We start from the raw sequence: 22,191 nt of genomic DNA on the forward strand, positions 1-22,191 counted from the left end.
AAAGGTCAAGAAACAAAACTTACCTAAATAGCAGGCTACACATAAGTGTATACAGTTTGTGGAGGGTTAAAAGTGCAGGAAACCATAAGCAAGTCAGTCTGTAAACTACAGTAGAATTTGCCTCTGTTGGACTGTGGGGCTTTTAGAGAATAACACTATTTTGGGGAGAACAGTGTTCATCCATTTCTCCTTAGATGTAAGGGCTTTAATTCCAGTTTCCCCTCAGGAAAAAATTGCTCAGAGGTCCTAGTATTTCCTCTGCCTTGCTCATTCGATGATGAAAAAGTGGCAGAGGTTCACATTCAGCATAAACCACCCTGCATACCACCCTGCATACCACTGCTGGCTTGCTTCTGAAGCTAAGCAGGGTTGGTCCTGGTCAGTCCCTGGATGGGAGACCAGGTGCTGCTGGAAGTGGTGTTGGAGGGCCAGTAGGAGGCACTCTTTCCTCTGGTCTAAACAAAGATCCCAATGCCCCAGGGCAGTGATTGGGGACACTGCTCTGTGTAGGGTGCCGTCTTTCGGATGGGACGTTAAACGGGTGTCCTGACTCTGAGGTCATTAAAGATCCCATGNTGAGGTCATTAAAGATCCCATGGCACTTATCGTAAGAGTAGGGGTGTTAACCCCGGTGTCCTGGCTAAATTCCCAATCTGGCCCTCAACCATCACGGTCACCTAATAATCCCCAGTTTACAATTGGCTCATTCATCCCCCTCCTCTCCCCTGTAACTATTCCCCAGGTCGTTGCTGCAAATGAGAACGTGTTCTCAGTCAACTTACCTGGTAAAATAACGGTAAAAAAATAAAAAAAATAAAAAACAACTTGAAGCCATATTGACCACTCCTCTCAGCGGAACATCATTTGTACAAACTCTGTGAAAAGAGAGGATAAGATCTGTCAAAGATTAGAAGTACAGACAGTGCGTGTGTGTCTGGTGTGTGTGTGTGGTAAAATATGCATATTTTTGCTCTGTGTGGGAGTTGACAGTATCATATGTCTATATTTGACTCACAGTGATTTGACCCATAGTTGTTTATGATGGAGACCACACTTTCCTTACATGGTTGAAACACAGTTTGCAAATATCAAAGCTATTTGAAGCTTTGCCAGAAAGTGGATAAAAGGAAGGAAATATGAGAGCGAAGAGTAAGGAAGACCAGTCGACATCAAGCATTCATGAAGCACTCCTGTCCCAGCAGGTAGAGACTACCTTGCATACAGCATAAGTAGCAAAGTCTCTAGCCATTACAATATTATCTGTGATTTTATTAGTTGCTGGTATAGATAAACAAGATCTGCATCAGCTTATCTTCAAAGTCAACATGCCCATCACCATTCAAGTCAATGTCCCTCAGGATATCCTCTATGTCCCTGTGGCCAACCTACAGTCCAGTAACATAGGAGGAATAAGTCTGTGCAAAACAAACAGTTTTTAGTAGTGATGCATACATTGATTAAGCTACTCTGACAGACTTGATTCTGTAACCTCACCTGTTGTCCCAGCAACTTCCTCATGGCTTCTCTCAGCTCAGCTTATAGCTCCATCACCATTGGTGTCAAACTTCAAGAGGAAAAAACAAATGATCACATTCATAATCCAGAGCATGAAATATTAGAGACAACATAACTACTTTTCTCCGTATCACCCTCTCCTCCCTCCGGCTTCTCACCTCTTTGAAGGCATCTCTTAGATCTTTCACACCAATCATATCTGCAGTTTCAGCGAGAAGTTTGGGGCCCATCAACTCCACAAAATCAACATGACCTCCAGCTTTACAAAAAGAGAAGAAACGAGAGAGAAAGAAGAAGATGTTAGGGGAGGGAATTAGCAAACCATGGTGTAATGTACCTGTACTGCAAATACACTATATATACAAAAGTATGTGGACATCCCTTCAAATTTGTGGATTTGGCTATTTCAGCCACAGCGGTTGCTGACAGGTGTATAAAATCAAGCACACCGCCATGCAATCTCCATAGCTAAACATTAGCAGTAGAACGGCCTTACTGTTGAGCTCAGTGACTTTCAAAATGGCACCGTCATAGGATGCCACCTTTCCAACAAGTCAGTTTGTCAAATTTCTGCCCTGCTAGAGCTGCCCCGGTCAACTGTAAGTGCTGTTATTGTGAAGTGGAAACGTCTAGGAGCAACAACGGCTCAGCCGCTGAGTGCTAAAGCACATAGAAATCGCCTGTCCTCGGTTGCAACACTCACTACCATGTTCCAAACTGCCTCTGGAAGCAACGTCAGCACAAGAACTGTTCATCTGGAAATGGGTTTCCATGGCCGAGCAGCCGCACACAAGCCTAAGATCACCAAGCGTCGGTTGGAGTGGTGTAAAGTTTGTCGCTATTGGACTCTGGAGTAGCGGAAACGAGTTCTCTGGAGTGATGAATCACGCTTCACCATCTGGCAATCCGACGGATGAATCTGGGTTTGCCGGACGCCAGGAGAACGCTACATGCCCCAATGCATAGTGCCAACTGTAAAGTTTGGTGGAGCAGGAATAATGGTCTGGGGCTGTTCTACATGGTTCGAGCTAGGCCCCTTAGTTCCAGGGAAGGGAAATCTTAACACTACAGCATACAATGACATTTTAGACGACTCTGTGCTTCCAACTTTGTGGCAACAGTTTGGGGAAGGACTTTTCCTGTTTCAGCATTACAATGCCCCCATGCACAAAGCGAGGTCCATACATAAATGGTTTGTCAAGATCGGTGTGGAAGAACTTGACTGGCCTGCACAGCGCCCTGACCTCAACCCCATCAAACACCTTTGGGATGAATTGGAAGGCCTGTCCCCACTAAAGCTCTTGTGGCTGAATGGAAGCAAGTCCCTGCAGCAATGTTCCATCTAGTGGAAAGCTTTCCCAGAAGAGTGGAGGCTGTTATAGCAGCAAAGGGGGGACCAACTCCATATTAATGCCCATAATTTTGGAATGAGATGTTCGACGAGCAAGTGTCCACATACTTTCACACTCACAATTCATGTTGATCTGTTGGCTCAGTTCTATCAACTCCATTTCAGTAGGCATGTATCCCATGGATCTCATGCAGTTTCCCAGGTCTTTACAGCTGATGAAACCGTCTTTGTTCCTATCAAACTCCTTAAAAGCATCCCGCAACTCTGCAGAGAGAATACAGAGGAAGATTACTCTGCAGTGATCTAAAAACGTCTGTACTACTGCCACTACCAGCGACAACTACAGAGAGACAAGCACAGGAATGTACATTAAAAAAACCTTACCATCAATCTCCTCTGGCCTCAGCTTTCTGTCCTATTAGGGCAAAGAAGACAGTCTCAGTGTAATCAGAATTGGCAATAAAATTCAGTTAACAATTAATAAAAATCAACATCATGAATAAGTCATTTAGTGATAATAACAAAAGTCGTTCCTATTATATTCTTACACTATCTGATGCTAACAATGACAGGAACAAAGTGACTTTGAAAGGTAAATCAGCGGTCTGCTCCATGATAATTTATTCTGGTGCAACTCAAGCAAGGGACAATAGCAATATAGTAAAGAATGAAGTCACTGGAATGTTTTCAAACATCTAATGACACCCATTCAGACTGCTCCCTGTGTCATCAGACACACAGCACAACCGGGAAACGCCTGTCTTTCAGTCTGCAAAAGAATGTAGCTGTGTTCTTTTGTCAGCTCTGGCTTACAATGAAAGCAACCTTTAAAGGATACAGAGGACAGATAGGGAGAGAGACATATCCCAGAACCCTTAGGGGTTAACCTGCAGAAGCAGAGAGAAGTGTAAACACAGCATCAACTCTGACGTCAGGCCCAAAGAACTGTCTGACTGGAACCACTCACACAGAAAACAGAGAGGCCCAAAGAGATACTGTTGGCTAAACATCAAGCAGCCATCAGGAGCCACAGCTAAGTCTTCGCCAATAACCTAAATCACACAGACCGCAGGTGTTTCCTTTGACATCATACACAACACAAACATAAAATGTAAAACAAAGTGTGTTGAACATGGCGTATGTAGCCCCAGGTAAGTCCATGTTTGCTGTCTCAGCATATTTGTACACACACACACACACATGAAATCAAATGCTATTTGTCATATGCACCAAATACAACCTTACCATGAAATGCTTACTTACAAGCCCTTAACCAACAATGCAGAGTAAGAAAATGCTAAATATTAAAGTAAAAAAAGTAGCACAATTAAATAATCACGAGGCTATATACAGGGGGTACCGGTACTGAGTCAATGTGCCAGGGGACAGATCAGTCGAGGTAATTGAGGTCATATGTACATGTGGGTAGGGGTAAAGTGACTATGCATAGATAATAAACAGCAAGTAGCAGCAGCGTAAAACGGGGGGGGGGGGGTCAATGCAAATAGTCTGCGTAGCCATTTGATTAACTGTTCAGCAGTCGTATGCCTTGGGGGTAGAAGCTGTAAAGGAGCCTTTTGGACATAGACTTGGCGCTCCGGTACTGCTTGCCGTGCGGTAGCAGAGAAAATAGTCAATGACTTGGGTGGCTGGAGTCTGACAATTTTTAGGGCCTTTGACGCCGCTTGGTATGGAGGTCCTGGATTGCAGTAAGCTTGGCCCCAGTGATGTACTGGGCCGTACACACTATCCTCTGTAGTGCCTTGCAGTTGGATGCCGAGCAGTTACCATACCAGGCGGTGATGCAACCAGTCACGCTGCTCTCGATGGTGCAGCTGTAGAACTTTGAGGATCTGAGGACCATTGCCATCTTTTCAGTCTCCGGAGGGGGAATACAGTGCATTCGGGAAGAATTCAGACCCCTTCCCCTTTTCCACAGTTACAGCTTAATTGTAAAATGGATGACGTTATTTTCCCCCCTCATCAATCTACACACAATACCCCATAATGACAAAGCGAAAACAGAAATACCTTATTTACATAAGAATTCAGACCCTTTTCTATGACACTCGAAATTGAGCTCAGGTACATCCTGTTTCCATTGATCCTCCTTGAGATGTTTCTACAACTTGTAGTCCACCTGTGGTAAATTAGATTAATTGGACATTGGAAAGGCACACACCTGTCTATATAAGGTTGCACAGTTGTAATTGCATGTCAGAGCAAAAACCAAGCCAGGAGGTCAAGACAGGATTGTGGCAAAGCACAGATCTGGGGAAGGTTACCAAAACATTTCTGCAGCATTGGAGGTCCCCAAGAACAGTGGCACCCATCATTCTTAAATGGAAGAAGTTTGGAACCACCAAGACTCATTCTAGAGCTGGCCACCCAGCCAAACTGAGCAAGCGGGGGAGAAGGGCCTTAGACAGGGAAGTGACCAAGAACCCGATGGTCACTCTAACAGAGCTCCTCTATGGAGATGGGAGAAACTTCCAGAAGGACAACCATCTCTGCAGCACTCCAGCAATCAGGCCTTTATGGTAGAGTGGCCAGACGGAAGCCATTCCTCAGTAAGGCACATGACAGCCCGCCAAAAGGCACCTAAAGGACTCTCAGACCATGAGAAACAAGATTCTCTGGTCTGATGAAAACAAGATTGAACTCTTTGGCATGAATGCCAAGCGTCATGTCTGGAGGAAACCAGGCACCGCTCATCACCCTATAGTGAAGCATGGTGGTGGCAGCATCACGCTGTGGGGATGTTTTTCAGCGGCAGTGACTGGGAGACTAGTCAGGATCAAAGGAAAGATGAACGGTGCAAACCTGCTTCAGAGAGCTCAGGACCTCGGAAGGAGAACTTTTTAGCCCCAGTCTAACAGGACAACAAGCCTTAGCACACAGCCAAGATAATGCAGGAGTGGCTTTGGGACGTGTTTCTGAATGTTCTTGAGTGGCCCAGTCAGAGCCCGGACCTGAACCCGATCTAACATCTCTGGAGACCTGAAAATAGCTGTGCAGCGACGCTCCCCATCCAACCTGACAGAGCTTGAGGATCTGCGGAGAAGAATGGGAGAAACTTCCAAAATACAGGTGTGCCAAGCTTTTAGCATCATACCCAAGAAGACGCGAGGCTGTAATCGCTGCCAAAAGTGCTTCAACAAAGTACTGAGTAAAGGGTCTGAATACTTATGTTAATGTGATATTTCAGTTTTTGCATTGTCATTATGGGGTATTGTGTGTAGACTGATGAGTGAAAACGTAATAAAACGTGGAAAAAGTCAAGGGGTCTGAATACTTTCCGAATGCACTATAGGCATTGTCGTGCCCTCTTCACAACTGTCTTGGTGTGTTTGGACCATGATAGTTTGTTGGTGATGTGGACACCAAGAAACTTGAAGCACTCAACCCGCTCCACTATAGCTCCATCGATGTAAATGGGGGCATGCTCGGCCCTCCTTTTCCTGTAGTCCACAATCAGCTCCTTTGTCTTGCTCACGTTGTGGGAGAGGTTGTTGTCCTGGAACCACACTGCCAGGTCTCAGGCTGTCGGTGATCAGGCCTACCACCGCTTTGTAGTCGGCAAACTTAATGGCCACGCAGTCGTGGGTGAACAGGGAGTACAGGAGAGGACTAAGCATGCACCCGAGGGGCCCCTGTGGCAGATATGTTGTTGCCTACCCTTACCACCTGGGGACGGCCCGTCCGGAAGTCCAGGATCCAGTTGCAGAGGGAGGTTTTTAGTCCACGGGTCCTTAGCTAAGTAAGAGCTTTGAGGGCAATATGTTGTTGAATGCTGAGCTGTAGTCAATGAACAGCATTATCATGTAGGTGTTCCTTTTGTCCAGATAGCAGTGTGGAGTGCAATAGAGATTGCGTCATCTGTGGATCTGTTGGGGCGGTATGTGAATTGGACTGGGTCTAGGGTTTCTGGGATGATAGTGTTGATGTGAGCCATGAACAGCCTTTCAAAGCACTTCATGGCTACAGACGTGAATGCTATGGGTCAGTAGTCATTCTTCCTAGATTCTGGCAGGTCACCTTGGTATTCTTGGGCACAGGAACTATGGTGGTCTGCTTGAAACATGTAGGTATTACATACTGTCAGGAAGAGGTTGAAAATGTCAGTTGGTCAGGAGAGCGTGATCACACAGTTGTCTGGAACAGCTTGTTCTCTCATGCATGCTTCAGTGTTGCTTGCCTCGAAGCGCGCATTGAAGTAATTTAACTTGTCTGGTAGGCTCATGTCTCTGGGCAGCTCATGGCTGGGCTTCACTTTGTAATCCTTAATAATTTGCAAGCCCTGCCACATCCGATGAGCATCAGAGCCGGTGTAGTAGGATTCAATCTTAAATGTATTGATGTTTTGCCTGTTTGACGGTTCGTCGGGGGATTTCTTATAAGCGTCCGGATTAGTGTCCAGCTCCTTGAAAGCAGCAGCTCTAGACTGTAGATCAGTGCGGATGTTGCCTGTAATCCATGGCTTCTGGTTGGGATATGTACGTACATTCCCTGTGGGGATGACGTCGTCGATGCACTTATGAAGTGGATGAAGCTGGTGACTGATGTGGTATACTCCTCAATGCCATCGGCTGAATCCCGGAACATATTCCAGTCTGTGCTAGCAAAACAGTCCTGTAGCTTAGCATCTGTGTCATCTGACCACTTCCATATTGAGCGAGTCACTGGTACTTCCTGCTTTAGTTTTTGGTTGTAAGCAGGAGGATAGAATTATGGACGGATTTGCCAAATGGATGTGTTAAAATGTCTGATTGCATTTACCAAACAAACACACACACGGATACAAACATATATATGGGTTTGTGTGTCGAGATTTATTATTGTCCAGGTCTTTGTGCAGGAAGATGCAGGTGGTCCCATAATGTTGTGAATGAGAGTGCAGTTTTGTGCTAGGGCCATGAGGGGCTCCTGAAAGGCCCCTGTAAGGGCAAAGCCCCTTTCCTCGCAGAACTGCACCACTCTGTACGGTCTCTTGTCTTCATGGACCAGCTTTCTAGGGGGGCAAGGGTATATGGAGGGCAGTTAAACGTGATTTATGCTTGATCCGGCAATGCAGAGGACTCTGCATTTCTCCGTATAGCTCCGCATTGACATGATTGGTTGACGGTAGGTGGGGGCGGTACATTCTGTATAAACATCTCCTTGACAAGTTCCTTCACAACAAAACATGGAGAACTTTGACGAAAGGCTATCAGAATAAGTTCGCAAATATAAACATCTTTATGGTACCTCATGTAGTGATTTAATGTAGGGATTTCAAAGACACAAAAACTGGTTTTAACTCCTGGAAAAAGATAATTGGGATAGAAGGACGCTGGATTAGCACACATTCAAAAAATCTGATTTAACAAAGTGTATATTCGTCAAATCCATCATGACTGATGTATTGTAACAAGCCCAATGTGGTTATTAAAATCCGATTTGGATATATTTTGCTGGTTTCGCTGCATAACATTTAGAAGTTGTCCCTTTTCAGGTATAGAAGAAGTGACTGCTAAATGCTAACTCTCGTTCGTATAAGCTGGTAGCATAGCTACAGTAGCATAGAGAAATCAGTTGTGGAAGTCAAAGTAGTTTTCAACTGTAATGCAGATGATTGATGACGATGAACTGAACATGTATTAGGGTTGACAACGGTTTGGTTGAGTTCCATTGACCTCTTTACGACATCTATGAAAGGGGAAGCTTGAAACAAGAAGTGGAGACAGGCAGTTGCGGGACCAAAAAAATGAAGGGTTGAAGGGGAGATGCAGGTGGGAAAATGGTGTTGCCTTTTTACTTCATCATTTCTTGGCTGAGCTCCTATGTCAAGCACCGGGAAACTAAAGTGCAAGAAATATGAATGTTCTGACTTCTGCGGAAGTTGCATTGCAGTAAATGCTGTATGGCCACTGTAGACGCCAGATTGACCATAAATCGGTTTTGAGAGACCCGTAGTAATCAAATTTCAATCAAATGTATTTGTAAAGCCCTTTTTACATCAGCTGATGTCACAAAGTGCTGTACAGAAACCCAGCCTAAAACCCCAAACAGCAAGCAATGTAGGTGTAGAAGCACGGTGGCTAGGAAAAACTCCCTAGAAAGGCCAGAATCTAGGAAGAAACCTAGAGAGGAACCAGACTACGAGGGGTGGCCAGTCAGCAGCTATGGGACAGCTATGGGACAGAATGGATAGAGGTACAGTTGTGAGTTGTATTGTGTGTGTGAGCAGGGGTACAACTTTCACTGGGGATGGGGGATAGATGTCGCCCCGCATTCTGAAATTGCATTCCCCCCAGTTTTATCATTGGATTGTGATACAAAACGAGGCAACGGTGTGCTTTAGGACCATGCGGACGATTCCGAGTGGTCAGGTAGGCTGTTTGGAGTGTTTAACTGACTGGATAAAAAATTATGTTCCCCCACTTCTAAAACCAAAGATGGACACCTGTCTGTAATTCTCTAATTTCTTTAAAAATGTTGTAAGGGCTGCAGTGCATAATATCGATTTGACATTTGTCAATTTTTTTATTTATTGTATTTTGTTTCTTCACAATTATTATTTTTTAAATTAAAAATAAATACATTTTACCCCCTTTTCTCCCCAATTTTTCGTGGTATCCAATCGCTAGTAATTACTATCTTGTCTCATCGCTACAACTCCCGTACGGGCTCGGGAGAGACGAAGGTCGAAAGCCATGCGTCCTCCGAAGCACAACCCAACCAAGCCGCACTGCTTCTTAACACAGCGCGCCTCCAACCCGGAAGCCAGCCGCACCAATGTGTCGGAGGAAACACTGTGCACCTGGCCCCCTTGGTTAGCGCGCACTGCGCCCGGCCCACCACAGGAGTCGCTGGAGCCCAATGAGACAAGGATATCCCTACCGGCCAAACCCTCCCTAACCCGGACGACGCTAGGCCAATTGTGCATCGCCCCACGGACCTCCCGGTCGCGGCCGGCTGCGACAGAGCCTGGGCACGAACCCAGAGACTCTGGTGGCACAGCTAGCGCTGCGATGCAGTGCCCTAGACCACTGCGCCACCCGGGAGGCCCACAATTATTATTTTTAACGTCTTCCTTCTAGCTAGCCCATCTAGGGACTTATTTCTTGAATTGATTTAATTTTCTTAGGGAAAAATTGTGACGCTAAATGTTTTTATCTATTTGCCCAGGGACTACAGCTGAAAACTATCCAGCAGAAATGTTAATTGATGTGCATTGTCCCTGTCAAATAATAAAAAATATATATATATGAATGACCTGTTCAAAGTGCTTAGGGCCCTGCCTTCGACCTGTTAATTATGTCATGCTGCATCTCAGTCATATTGTAATACTTATCAGTCCTTAGCTTGTGCTGCTACCTTTTACCAAATGTAATTTCTACAATGTAGAAAATAGTAAAAATAAAGAAAAACCCTGGAATGAGTAGCTGTATCCAAACTTTCTACTGGTACTGTATATTTTTGTTGTTGTTTCTTTGTAATACTACTAGCCACCTAGCAATTTTATGACGATGGCTTTAGCTAGACCAGATAGGTTCCCAACCTCATGACTAGCTACCAAGATGCCATTTCAGGCTATCCATTTTTTAAATGTCTTTATTTCACCTTTATTTAACCAGGTAGGCCAGTTGAGAACAAGTTCTCATTTACAACTGTGACCTGGCCAAGATAAAGCAAAGCAGTGTGATAAAAACAACAACACAGAGTTACACATGGGATAAACAAACGTACAGTCAATAACACAATAGAAAAATCTAGATACAGTGTGTGCAAATGTAGTAAGATTAGGGAGGTAAAGCAATAAATAGGCCATAGTGGTGAAATAATTACAATTTAGCATTAACACTGGTGTGATAGATGGGCAGATGATGATGTGCAAGTAGAGATACTGGGGTGCAAAAGAACAAAAATAAATAATATGGGGATGAGGTAGTTGGGTGGGCTATTTACAGATGGGCTGTGTACAAGTACAGTGATCGGTAAGCTGCTCTGACAGCTGATGCTTAAAGTTAGTGAGGGAGATATAAGTCTCCAGCTTTAGTGATTTTTGCAATTCGTTACAGTCATTGGCAGCAGAGAACTGGAAGGAAAGGCGGCCAAAGGGGGAGTTGGCTTTGGGGATGACCAGTGAAATACACCTGCTGGAGCGCGTGCTATGGGTGGGTGTTGCCATGGTGACCAGTGAGCTGAGATAAGGCAGGGCTTTACCTAGAAAAGACTTATAGATGACCTGGAGCCAGTGGGTTTGGTGACGAATATGAAGTGAGGGCCAGCCAACGAGAGCATACATGTCGCAGTGGTGGGTAGTATATGGGGCTTTGGTGACAAAACTACATCTAATTTGCTGAGCAGAATGTTGAAGGCTATTTTGTAAATGACATCGCCGAAGTCAAGGATCGGTAGGATAGTCAGTTTTACGAGGGTATGTTAGCAGCATGAGTGAAGGAGGCTTTGTTGCGAAATAGACAGCCGATTCTAGATTTAATTTTGGATTGGAGATGCTTAATGTGAGCCTGGAAGGAGAATTAACAGTCTAACAGTCTGACACCTAGAATATGTAGACAACTACAAATACCTAAGTCAGAACCGTCCAGAATAGTGATGCTAGGCGGGCAGCGATCGGTTGAAGAGCATACATTTAGTTTAACTAGCATTTAAGAGCAGTTCGAGGCCACGGAAGGAGTGTTGTATGGCATTGAAGCTCGTCTGGAGGTTTGTTAATACAGTGTCCAAAGAAGGGCCAGAAGTATACAGAATGGCGTCATCTGCGTAGAGGTGGATCAGAGAATCACCAGCAGCAAGAGCGACATCATTGATATATACAGAGAAAAGAGTCGGCCTGAGAATTTAACCATGTGGCACTCCCATAGAGACTGCCAGAGGTATGGACAACAGGCCCTCCGATTTGACACACTGAACTATATCTGAGAAGTAGTGAACCAGGCGAGGCAGTCATTTGAGAAACCAAGGCTGTTGAGTCTGCCGATAAGAACGCGGTGATTGACAGAGTCGAAAGCCTTGGCCAGGTCGATGAAGACGGCTGCACAGTACTGTCTTTTATCAATGGGGTTATGAATATCGTTTAGAACCTTGAGGTGCACCCATGACCAGCTCGGAAAACAGCACAGAATGTACGGTGGGATTCAAAATGGTCGGTGATCTGTTTGTTAACTTGGCTTTCGAAGACTTTAGAAAGGCAGGGCAGGATGGATATAGGTCTGTAACAGATTGGGTCTAGAGTGTCTCCCCCTTTGAAGAGGGTGATGACCGTGGCAGCTTTCCAATCTTTAGGGATCTCAGACAATACGAAAGAGAGGTTGGTAATAGGGGTTGCAAATCAAATCAAGTTTATTTTATATAGCCCTTCGTACATCAGCTAATATCTCGAAGTGCTGTACAGACACCCAGCCTAAAACCCCAAACAGCAAGCAATGCAGGTGTAGAAGCACGGTGGCTAGGAAAAACTCCCTAGAAAGGCCAAAACCTAGGAAGAAACCTAGAGAGGAACCAGGCTATGAGGGGTGGCCAGTCCTCTTCTGGCTGTGCTGGGTGGAGATTATAACAGAACTATGCCAAGATGTTCAAAATGTTCATAAGTGACAAGCATGGTCAAATAATAATCATGAATAATTTTCAGTTGGCTTTTCATAGCCGATCATCAAGAGTTGAAAATAGCAGGTCCGGGACAGGTGGCGGTTCCATAACCGCAGGCAGAACAGCTGAAACTGGAATAGCAGCAATTGCAACAATTGCGGCAGATAATTTGAGAGAGAGAGAGAGGGTCCAGATTGTCTAGCCCAGCTGATATGTAGGGGTCCAGATTTTGCAGCTCTTTCAGAACATCAGCTATCTGGATTTGGGTGAAGGAGAAGCAGGGGAGGCTTGGGCAAGTTGCTGTGAAATTTCAGAATTTTTGCTGGCCTTCCTAAGCCAGGATTCAGACACGGCTAGGACATCAGGGTTGGCGGAGTGTGCTAAAGCAGTGAATAAAACAAACTTAGGGAGGAGGCTTCGGATGTTAACATGCATGAAACCAAGGCTTTTACGGTTACAGAAGTCAACAAATGATAGCACCTGGGGAATAGGTGTGGTGCTGAGGGCTGCAGGGCCTGGGTTAACCTCTACATCACCAGAGGAACAGAGGATGAGTAGGATAAGGGTACGGCTAAAGCTACAAGAACTGGTCACCTAGTGCATTGGGGACAGAGAATAAAAGGAGCAGATTTCTGGGCGTGGTAGAATAGATTCAGGGCATAATGTACAGACAAGGGTATGGTAGGATGTGAGTACAGTGGAGGTAAACCTAGGCGTTGAGTGACAATGCGAGAGATTTAATCTCTGGTGGCACCAGTTAAGCCAGGTGAGGTCTCCACCTGGCTTGACTACTTCCGGCGCTGACAGAGATGGCCGCCTCGCTTCGCGTTCCTAGGAAACTTTTTTTTTTTACGTGTTATTTCTTACATTGGTACCCAAGGTAATCTTAGGTTTCATTACATACAGTCGGGAGGAACTACTGAATATTAAGAGCAACGTCAACTCACCATCATTACGACCAGGAATACGACTTTCCCGAAGCGGATCCTGTGTTTTGCCCACCACCCAGGACAATGGATCGGATCCCAGCCGGCGAACCTAAACAACGTCGCCGTAAAAGGGGCAAACGAAGCGGTCTTCTGGTCAGGCTCCGGAGACGGGCACATCGCTCACCACTCCCTAGCATACTACTCGCAAATGTCCAGTCTCTTGACAACAAGGTTGATGAAATCGGAGCAAGGGTAGCATTCCAGAGAGACATCAGTGGTGTGATCGTGGTGTGATCATAACAACATACAGGAACTCAAGTCCTTCTGTTCACCTGACTTAGAATTCCTCATAATCAAATGTCGACCGCATTATCTACCAAGAGATTTCTCTTCGATTATAATCACAGCCGTATATATTCCCCCCCAAGCAGACACATTGATGGCCCTGAACAAACTTTATTTGACTCGATGTAAACTGGAAACCACATATCCTGAGGCTGCATTCATTGTAGCTGGGGATTTTAACAAGGCTAATCTAAAAACAAGACTCCCTAAATTCTATCAGCATATCGATTGTGCAACCAGTGCTGGTAAAACCATGGATCATTGTTATTCTATCTTCCACTACGCATATAAGGCCCTCCCTCGCCCTCCTTTCGGAAAAGCTGACCATGACTCCATTTTGTTGCTTCCAGCCTACAGAAAACAGGAAGCTCCCGCACTCAGGTCTGTTCAACGCTGGTCCGACCAATCTGAATCCACGCTTCAAGACTGCTTCGATCACGTGGATTGGGATATGTTTCGCATTGCGTCCAACAACAACATTGACGAATATGCTGATGATTCGGTGAGCGAGTTCATTAGAAAGTGCATTGTCGATGTCGTACCCACAGCAACTATTAAAACATTCCCAAACCAGAAACCGTGGATTGATGGCAGCATTCGCGCGAAACTGAAAACGCGAACCACTGCTTTTAACCAGGGCAAGGTGACCGGAAACATGACCGAATACAAACAGTGTAGCTATTCCCTCCGCAAGGCAATCAAACAAGCTAAGCGTCAGTATAGAGACAAAGTAGAGTTGCAATTCAACGGCTCAGACACAAGAGGTATGTGGCAGGGTCTACAGTCAATCACGGATTACAAAAAGAAAACCAGCCCTGTCGCGGACCAGGATGTCTTGCTCCCATACAAACGAAATAACTTCTTTGCTCGCTTTGAGGACAATACAGTGCCACTGACACGGCCCGCTACCAAAACCTGCGGGCTCTCCTTCACTGCAGCCGACGTGAGTAAAACATTTAAACGTGTTAACCCTCGCAAGGCTGCAGGCCCAGACGGCATCCCCAGCAGCGTCCTCAGAGCATGCGCAGACCAGCTGGCTGGTGTGTTTACGGACATATTCAATCAATCCTTATCCCAGTCTGCTGTCCCCACATGCTTCAAGAGGGCCACCATTGTTCCTGTCCCCAAGAAAGCTAAGGTAACTGAGCTAAACGACTACCACCCCGTAGCACTCACTTCCGTCATCATGAAGTGCTTTGAGAGACTAGTCAAGGACCATATCACCTCCACCCTACCTGACAACCTAGACCCACTCCAATTTGCTTACCGCCCCAATAGGTCCACAGACGACGCAATCGCAACCACACTGCCCTAACCCATCTGGACAAGAGGAATAACTATGTGAGAATTTAACACCATAGTACCCTCCAAACTCATCATCAAGCTCGAGACCCTGGGTCTCGATCCCACCCTGTGCAACTGGGTACTGGACTTCCTGACGGGCCGCCCCCAGGTGGTGAGAGTAGGTAACAACATCTCCACCCCGCTGATCCTCAACACTGGGGCCCCACAAGGGTGCGTTCTCACCCCTCTCCTGTACTCCCTGTTCACCCACGACTGCGTGGCCATGCATGCCTCCAACTCAATCATCAAGTTTGCGGACGACACTACAGTGGTAGGCTTGATTACCAACAACGACGAGACAGCCTACAGGGAGGAGGTGAGGGCCCTTGGAGTGTGGTGTCAGGAAAATAACCTCACACTCAACGTCAACAAAACAAAGGAGATGATCGTGGACTTCAGGAAACAGCAGAGGGAGCACCCCCCTATCCACATCGACGGGACAGTAGTGGAGAGGGTAGTAAGTTTTAAGTTCCTCGGCGTACACATCACAGACAAACTGAATTGGTCCACCCACACAGACAGCGTTGTGAAGAAGGCGCAGCAGCGCCTGATGTGGTAGAGAGAAGCAGTCCGATTTGCTCTGTGTTGATATCGTGCTGTAAAGACTGGCATGTATTGTCCAAGCTAAAGCTGGAGGTGTCCGAGCTAAAGGTGAAGACCGCTAGCCGTGGCTAACAAAGACTAGTAGCTAGTTAGGAGCTAGCCAGCTAACGGAGGTTCGAGATATAAGGAATATAAATAGCAGATTCGTACCACATTGGGTGAGGCAGGTTGCAGGAAAGTATATTTAGTTCATAGATAGAAAGTGAGATGAAAAAATTAGTACGAGAAAAAAAAGAAGAAAAACAAAGACAACACACGTCTGCTACTCCATCTTGGATTTGATATAGTTAGAGTAGCTAGCTCAATTAAGTTAGAGTAGCTAGCTTGTCTAAATATCTTAACTGGCATGTCTGCTTGCAAGGTTGGTAGACTTTAGAAAAGCAAGCAATTACTAAATGTACTGAGTAAGACTCACTCCTTTCAATATTTTACTCAGATCTTTTGCAGAGATGCAGAGAAGCATATTTAGTTTCTTAAAACAAAATAAAAGTCACGAGGATACAGACAGCTCAAGAGGTATGCATTAGATATGCAGATTATTATTATTTACATAGAATTAAGCACAATGATTATGGCTCTGCTGGAAAAAGCTGTTTCAGGTGTTTGAAAACTGCAATATTCTCATTCTCATCCAGAATTTTGGGGTGCAAGATGCCCCTGTTCTAAATTCATGGTAAATGTACAGGTCAGCGATTAATAGATTTTTCTGCTCAACTGTCACCTGGCTCTATTTTCCCCATCTATCCTCCATTCTCCTACCCTCTCATCACCTCCCCTCTGTAGACTATGACTAGGTCACACTGACCTAACAGATATACAGAGGCAATTTCACAGAGAAAATCACAGAAGACGGAGAGAAAACCATGGAGAGAGAAGAAGAGAGAGGGAGGGAAACAGGGAGAGCATTGTAGCGTTGCATTCATTTTAGAACATTCTCTAATGGTCTGTTATAAAAAAAAAAAAGTGAATAGGTAGAAGGAGCTGTCTGCTTTATTTGTCTCAGAAACAGTGTGTCCAAATAACACCTGCTATTTGGGGATCTGATAGTACATGTGTTACACTACCTCTCAATTACTGTGTCATAAAGAGCTGATTCATATTCAACTTATGTTTCACTGGCACACACTTCCTGACTGACTCAGAGTCCAGATGACAGAGAAAATAGATTGGCTGCTGAGCTGAGGGTTGTCATACTCACTGACTTCCTTGTTAGAAGCACCAAAGCTTCAGTATGCAAACACTCAGCAAAAACACATTAAAAAGGAAACTAATTCACTATAGTGCACCTATACTTATTGAAATGATAACCAAAGTATGAGAAATAGCATATCACAAAACCTCATTACTATACAAGTCAAGAGCCTACTCCATGATGCCACACTCTCTAAGAGACCAGTACCAACTTCCACTTTATGAACACTAAGGACCCCAGTCTGCAGGAGCACATTATTATGTTTACGGAGCAGGGACACAAGTCATTCCCTACTATAGGAATGTTTTCTGATCTCAGCATGTTCCATTTTGAGGAATACTATACATTATCAGAGTGGCCTCTAGTGTAAAGATCATGCCTGAATGTAGGCGCTATACCAACGTTAGTTGATGCATTATGACACTTAAACAACCCTGCTAAACCAATTCCTTAAACTCTATAGACAGGCCTATCTAAACATTAGTAAATCGACTACGTGAAGGCTTATGTCACTATGTAGTTTAAGCTCTGTGTATGAATAATAATTGGCAATTTATTTCTGGGCAATAATTACAATATCTATAAACACATCCGACACGTTTGGAAAACACCTGCTCTGGGTGCAGTGATGTGTGGAACTTCTAAGATCCTTTAACCTTGACGAGATACTTCAAAGTGACTAGGCTATCTTCAAAGAGTAAAATACAAAACAGATATCATCATAGCTTTTTGATCAATGTATATATGAATATGCAAATAGAATTGATATCAGTCTAATACAAATTAACACTTCAGAACCATTCTGCTCTCTCTCGCTCCTCTGTCTCTCTGACTTTCTCCTTCCCATGTGAACTACTGTAGAGTGCATTCTGAAAGTATTCAGACCCCTTCAATTTTTCCACATTTTGTTACGTTACAGCCTTATTCTAAAACGGATTAAATTGTTTTTATACATTTTTGCAAATTTATACAAAATAGAAAACTGAAATATAAAATGTACATAAGTATTCAGACCCTTTACTCAGTACTTTGTTGAAGCACCTTTGACAGAGATTACAGCCTTGAGTCTTCATGGGTATGACGCTACAAGTTTGGCACACCTGTATTTGGGGAGTTTCTCACATTCTTCTCTGCAGATCCTCTCAAGCTCTCTCAAGCTCTGTCATTGCTGCATAGCTATTTTCAAGTCTCTCCAGAGATGTTTGATCAGGTTCAGGTCCGGGCTCTGGCTGGGCCTCTTGGACATTCAGAGACTTGTCCTGAAGCCACTCCTGCTTTGTCTTGGCTGTGTGCTTAGGGTCGTTGTCCTGTTGGAAGGTGAACCTTTGCCCCCAGTCTGAGGTCCCGAGCGCTCTGGAGCAGGTTTTCATCAAGGATGTCTCTGTACTTTGCTCTGTTCATCTTTCCCTCAATCCTGACTAGTCTCCCAGTCCCTGCCGCTGAAAAACATCCACACAGCATGATGCTGCCACCACTATGCTTCATCGTAGGGATGGTGCCAGGTTTCCTACAGACGTGAAGCTTGGCATTCAGGCCAAAGAGTTACATCTTGGTTTCATCAAACCAGACAATCTTGTTTCTCATAGTCAGAGTCTCTAAGTGCCTTTTGACAAACTTCAAGCTGTGCCATGTGCCTTTTACTGAGGAGTAGCTTCTGTCTGGCCACTCTACCATAAAGGCCTGATTGGTGTAGTGCTGCAGAGATGGTTGTCCTACTGGAAGTTTCTCCCATCTCCACAGAGGAACTCTGGAGCCCGGTCAGAGTGACCATTGGGTTTTTGGTCACCTCCCTGACCAAGGCCCTTCTCCCCCGATTGCTCAGTTTGGCCGGGCGGCCATCTCTAGGAAGAGTCTTGGTGGTTCCAAACCGTTTCCATTTAAGAATGATGGAGGCCACTGTGTTCTTGGGGACCTTCAATGCTGCAGACATTTTTCGGTACCCTTCCCCAGATCTGTGCCTCGACACAATCCTGTCTCTGAGCTCTATGAACAATTCCTTCGACCTCATGGTTTGCTTTTTGCTCTGACATGCACTGTCAACTGTGGGACCTTATATAGACAGGTGTGTGCCTTTCCAAATCATGTCCAAGCAATTCAATTTACTACAGGTGGACTCCAATCAAGTTGTAGAAACATCTCAATGATGATTAATGGAAACAGGATGCACCTGAGCTCAATTTCGAGTCTCATAGTAAAGGGTCTGAATACTTACGTAAATAAGATTTAATAAAAAAATGTTTATATATTTGCACATTTTTCTAAAAACCTGTATTCACTGTCATTATGGGCTATTGTGTGTAGATCGATTTTTAATTTTTAATTTTAATTATTTAATCAATTTTAGAATATGGCTGTAACATAACAAAATGTGGAAAAAGTTCTGAATACTTTCAGAATGTACTGTACATCCATGCTGAGAAACCATCAATCCAGACATGGCTTTATACAGCAATGTGTGTAGCTGTGAATATATTACAATGCCAGAAAAATCTGATATGTATAGCTAATGTGTGCCCTGTGTGCTCCAAATGTGTGCATTGCTTTTCTGGATGACTTGATGTAAAACGTACAATGAGGATAGCCTATATGGTTTCCAATTCACGGTTCCCTGACAGAGGAGCTCTGATAAGAGGACTTACTGAAGCCCTCTGCACTTTCACAGACAAGCTCAGCCATTATTAATGTAATTGATTTACTATGCTCGTCAGGCATGTTAAATAGCTGTGAGATTCCACTACAAGATGTTAATTGTGACCCTCAAATATTAGTTTTCATGCACTATCAATCACATTCAGACTACTACCTCTATCTGAGATCAATACCCTGATAAAGGTAGGCCTATTACTCCCTCTTAAGAAATAGCCTACATTACAGGGCTAGATGGGCCTTATTGATGATGAAATATAGCCTATTCCTATCTGTCCTTGCCACAATGTAATATGCTTAATCATAATGACCAAACTATTTGAAGAAGCGTATCCTTATAAATCAGTGATTCCTAGTTAATCATTATTTTTCATAATTAAGAAATACTTTTAATTGGGCCTTACCTGCCCAAAACCCGAGCTGAGAATTGGGCGCAAATTGAAGTCGGTTTCAAAGGATGCCGCACTGGACCTTCCGGAGCGGTGAGAGGATCGGCTGGACACCGGGATAGGCGATGAGGAAGCTGGGGAAGGCATGCTGGCATTCCCGCTAGTGGGCGAACTTGGCCTTGTATGGTCCCTCGACTCAAAAAATAGCGCGGTGTCATCTCTGCAATCAGAGTGGGGCTGTATTCTGGGGTCCAAGTGGGTAGGGTGAGTGTGGCTGTGGTGGTTTGGAGGCGGTGGATCGTCCCGGGTCGTTTTCCGGTGGTGTCGGTGATGCTTGGATGACTTGCAGTGTTCTCTCACACCTCGGTCCGAACCATGTTGCTCAGATGGGTCTTCCTGGTAGTTGGCAGCGGGTATCTGTCCGTTCGAGGCGTGGGGCTGGCTCTTACTAACTCGGGTCGTTGCCCTATTCTGGGTAACGTTGCCGAGTAGCGAAGGGTGGCACAGGGGTCTCCGCGCACTAAAGTCGCACTCTGCCGACAAGAATGACTCCTCTACGGCATTGCTGCTCACTTGAATTGCAGCTGGACGATGATGATTTCGGTCGGTTCCTGTCGTGCGTTCAGGGAAGTATGTCGATCTACCGCTTACCGAGGAAGAATTTAGCAAGGACGTCCTAGATTCGGATTTGGGAAAAGAGGAACTCTAGATTGCGTCTTGCTCCTAGTCTCGTTTCAGCAGTAGGCCTACTCATTGCCGTTTGGTTGTGTATTTTCTCACATTGTCGGCCTTCGTACGGTAACAACAAAACCATAGCTGCCTTCAAAAGCTGTTCTTAAAAGTTGTATTTACCACCTGATTGCTATGTGGCGCTGACGCAGGACGCGCGCAGATGCGTAACGAAAATCATAGCACTCTGTTCACGTCGCGTCACCTGTCACTACTATGAACATCCCTGGCACCTTGACATTTACAGTGTGTCGTTGTGGGAGGACCAAACTCCGTGCCCATAAATGATTGTTGTAGGCAGTAGTGTAAAGTACTTAAGTAAAGAATACTTGAAAGTACTACTTAAGTAGTTTTTTGGGGTATCTGTACCTTATTATTAATATTTTCACAACTTTTTACCCCATACATTTTCCCTGACACCCAAAAGTACTTGTTACAGTTTGAATGCTTAGCAGAATTGGAAAATGGCCTAATTCACACACTTCCCGAGAGAACATCCCTGGTCATCCCCAGGGGAGCCACCAGGGATTTTGGGCCCCATGAAAAGATATCACATTGGGCCCCACCACCACAGGCCACACCAACCCTGCACAATTGCTGTAACCACACACCTCCAGAACCCATTCGACCCATTCAAAGCTTTAAATAACTCTACCTTTGCATGTTTGCAACTCTCTTGTAGTTCAATATTTACTGTACGATATTTACTGACAGTGAGCTGTGAAAATATAACATTGTGCAGACATGCATGCAACGTTCTGTGGAATTCACTATTTGATGCAAGACTGATACTCTATAAGAAATGTGCTAAATATATTTTACAATCTAAATGTAATTTTAATGTTAACATTCTTGAATGGAAAATTCTTAACATTAATGAATAACTTCAAATAACTTCAAATAAATATCACTTAAATATACATCTTACCTCTTCAATTAAAAAAATTAACATTATCATCTATAGAATGACATAACAAACAAAATAATCAAATCAGCAGCAGATTTTTGAACTAAGTATACATACCAACTAGAAAATTAGCAGCTGTAAAGGTGGAAATGGAAAACAAAATGGAAATGAAAAGGCCTGATGATGGCGCTAGAGGAAAGGTCAAGTGGTCAACAAATCAATAGTTTTCTCCACTTGGTTGTGCACAACAATTTGTATGGCAATCCAGCCATTATTTTGAGATATATCTAGTTCTCAGCCTGTGGGCATCATGTGTGTAGTGATCCAATATCCATAGCCATGCCATTTAACAGCATGGCAAGACTGCAAAGGCTGTCCTGGGACATAGTGGAGCTCAATGCGTTTAAAAAAAATCAGTTTTAGCTTACTGAAAGCTCTCTCGCCACCAGAAACAGTCACAGGCAGTATGCAAAATATATGTAAAGCAACTCACACTTCTCCAAAAATGCTTTGCAGCTGCATCTTACAAATTGCATTCAGGAGACCAAGAGGGGACAAGTTAGGGGGGAAAGGTGGCAGCATATACAGTGTTCAGGTGTCTTACTTCATGTTGAATCTCAGGTGTAAGATCTCTGGAATACTTCATG

General features: G+C 44.5%; 1 pseudogene; it reads right to left on the reverse strand.

Moving 5' to 3' along the window:
- Positions 1 to 887: 887 nt before the first annotated feature.
- On the reverse strand, positions 888 to 20,151 carry LOC111958131 (calcium-binding protein 1-like; annotated as a pseudogene).
- Positions 20,152 to 22,191: the final 2,040 nt, after the last annotated feature.

This window comes from Salvelinus sp. IW2-2015, linkage group LG33, assembly GCF_002910315.2.
Source record: "Salvelinus sp. IW2-2015 linkage group LG33, ASM291031v2, whole genome shotgun sequence".
Classification (NCBI taxonomy): domain Eukaryota; kingdom Metazoa; phylum Chordata; class Actinopteri; order Salmoniformes; family Salmonidae; genus Salvelinus; species Salvelinus sp. IW2-2015.